Genomic DNA, 3,242 nt, shown 5'->3' with positions numbered 1-3,242 from the left:
ACATTCTTGTTTGAGCAGATCTTTTATTTTGAAACAGATTTTGTAGCTCTAGTCAACTTTCCATTATCCAAACCAATATTCTTTTTTTTTTTTTTTTTTTTTTTTGAGACGGAGTTACGCTCTGTCACCCAGGCTGGAGTGCAGTGGCGTGATCTCTGCTCACTGAAACCTCTGTCTCCTGGGTTCACGCCATTCTCCTGCCTCAGCCTCCCGAGTAGCTGGGGTACAGACACCCGCCACCATGCCCAGCTAAATTTTTTTTTGTATTTTTAGTAGAGATGGGGTTTCACCGTGTTAGCCAGGATGGTCTTGATGTCCTGACCTTGCGATCCACCCGCCTCGGCCTCCCAAAGTGCTGGGATTACAGGTGTGAGCCACCGCACTTGGCCTATCCAAACCAATATTCTAATGGTTAGTAGCAGTAGTGATAATCAAAAAGAGCAGATAACTTAAAAGTCACTTATATTTAGCCTTGCGCTATTTTTTACCTACTATATTTCATCAGATTTAAGATGCTTCTTCTTTCACAGTCTGACGTATCTGATGTTGGAATAAACGTAACTAGCAGCATTTGTTTGTTTGTTTGTTTTTAGAGGCAGGATCTTGCTATTTGCTCAGGCTGGTCTCAAACTTTTGGCCTCAAGCAATCCTTCCACTTCAGCCTCTCAGACATAAGCAACTCTGCTCAGCATTTTTTTTTTTAATTAAAGGTATATGATATGCCTTAGATTTGATGAAATATTGGTGTTTGAATATATTCAGATCTGAGGTTTTAAAAATTCATTTCAGGCTGGGCACAGTGGGTCACGTCTGTAATCCCAGCACTCTGGGAGGCCGAGGCGGGCAGATCATGAGGTCAGGAGATCAAGACCATCCTGGCTAACACGGTGAAACCCCATCTCCTTAAAGTACAAAAAAAAAATTAGCCGGGCGTGGTAGCAGGTGCCTGTAGTACCAGCTACTCAGGAGGCTGAGGCAGGAGAATGGGGTGAACACGGGAGGTGGAGCTTGCAGTGAGCCGAGATCGCGCTGCTGCACTCCAGCCTGGGTGACAGAGCGAGACTCCGTCTCAAAAAAAAAAAAAAAAAAAAAAAAAATCATTTCAAATACTGGAGATAAATTCTGAAGAGCTTACTTATGAAAAACTAGCAAGTAAACTGCTTCCCTACCTTGAGCAGCTTAAGTACCACTGCCTCCTTGACATCATCCCAGTACTACATTCTACCTCTGAACATCCATAGCTCTTTGGTTGTGCTTATCTTAGGGAAGATACCACATACAACATTGTATTTCTGTTTCCCTCTTTCCTAGTAGAGTATAAGTCCTTTGAAATAATTCTAACTTTTGTGTCCTGTGCTGCAACCAGCATAGCAGAACATGTGAATTCCTACTACCTACCAGGCACTTCATGGGCATAGAAACTACACAAAAATTATTCAATGATATCCACAAGGAACCTTGTCTGTGAGAAAATGTTAATTACATAAATTGTGTAAGTACCGTATCTATAAATACCACCTATCACTTGCTAGTTTTTCATAAGTAAGCTCCTCAGAATTTATCTCCAGTATTTGAAAAGATTTTTTTAAAACCTTGGATCAGATCTCAAACAAACTCATATTTCATCAAATCTAAGACATATTATATACCTTTATTTTTTATTTGTTTATTTTTTGAGACTGAGTTTTCTTCTTGTTGCCCAGGCTGAAGTGCAATGGCATGATCTAGGCTCACTGCAGCCTCCACCTCCCGGGTTCAAGTGATTCTCCTGTCTCAGCCTCCCAAATAGCTGGAATTACAGGCATGCGCCACCATGCCTAGCTAATTTTGTACTTTTTTTGTGTGTTTTTAGTAGAGACAGGGTTTCACTATGTTGGTTAGGCTGGTCTCGAACTCCTGACCTCAGGTGATTCACCCACCTTGCCCTCCCAAAGTGCTGGGATTATAGGTGTGAGCCACCATACCCGACCATATCATATACCTTCAATTTTTAAAAAAAGGCGAGCACAGTCGCTTATGTCTGGTTGGCTGAGGTGGGAGGATCGCTTGGGGCCAGGAGTTTGAGACCAGCCTGGGCAACATAGCAAAATCCTATCTCTAGAAGAAAGAACATCTAAATTGTACCCTAGAGGACTGAGAGAGGGAACACAACACCGGAATTGGACTTGTAGGATGGGTAGAAGTTAGAATATGGAGCAGGATAAGATGGAAGAACATTCTAAGAGGACACACTAGCACACGCAGAGAAAGAGGCAATAATGAGCAAGGCATGTTCAAGAAACAAATGGTATATCATAAAGACAGTATAATACACATTAGCAGTAGGGTGGGTAAGGAGAGGGAAGATAGGATTAGAAGGTAAGCTGGAATCAGATATGAAAGGCCTTGTATATCAAACTAAGGAGCTTTGATTCTGCAAGCAATGATGAGCCACTAAAGATTTCAGAAAGACAACTATTCATTATAGTTGTCAGGAAGACAACTATTCATTATAGTTGTCAGGAAGACAACTATGTCATAATAGACAAATAGGTTAGAAGAACAGGGTAGCAGACACTGTATGACCTGTTTCCAACCCCTCACCCCTTGCCTTCCTCATCGCGGGAAAATAAACACGATTTCCCTACTCCCTATCTTCCTTAGGCTAAGTGTGTGGCTATATGACAAGTACTGGTTGAGATATACACAGAGGTCTTCTGAGGAGATTCTAAGAAAGCATTTACTTTTCTGATAAAAGGGAGTCAGAAGCATCTTGTGTACATTTTTATCTGCCATTTCCTACTTTGAATGTGTAGCTGCTCCCTGGAGGTACAGCAGACATCTTGTGACCATGAGGTGACAAACCAGCATGCTGTAGAGGACAGAGTGGAAACAGAAAAAGTCTACGTCCTTAATAGCACCGATGAGCCACTGTCCCAACCCTATACTGCCTAATTCTAGGCTATAAATACGGCTTTCTTTTTTTTTTTTTTTTTTGCTTAAGCTAATATTAAGTACTTAACTAGTTTACTGTCACCTGCAAGCAGAACATATTCTGAAATGAGAGAAAGCAAGATTGACAGTGAGCAAATTAGCCTGAAGGCTACTACAGTAACCCAGAAAAGTGATGATGATGACTTGAGGGAGAGTAATTATAGGATTAGAGAAGGTAGAATAGATTTGAAGGAGTGGGAGGTAGAGACAATTTTGTTTTAGGCATATTGACATTGGCATATCTATGGGATGTTAGATGAATATAACTA

This window comes from Mandrillus leucophaeus, unplaced genomic scaffold (assembly GCF_000951045.1).
Source record: "Mandrillus leucophaeus isolate KB7577 unplaced genomic scaffold, Mleu.le_1.0 Scaffold1213, whole genome shotgun sequence".
NCBI classification, from domain to species: domain Eukaryota; kingdom Metazoa; phylum Chordata; class Mammalia; order Primates; family Cercopithecidae; genus Mandrillus; species Mandrillus leucophaeus.
Note: the sequence above shows the minus strand (reverse complement) of the source record.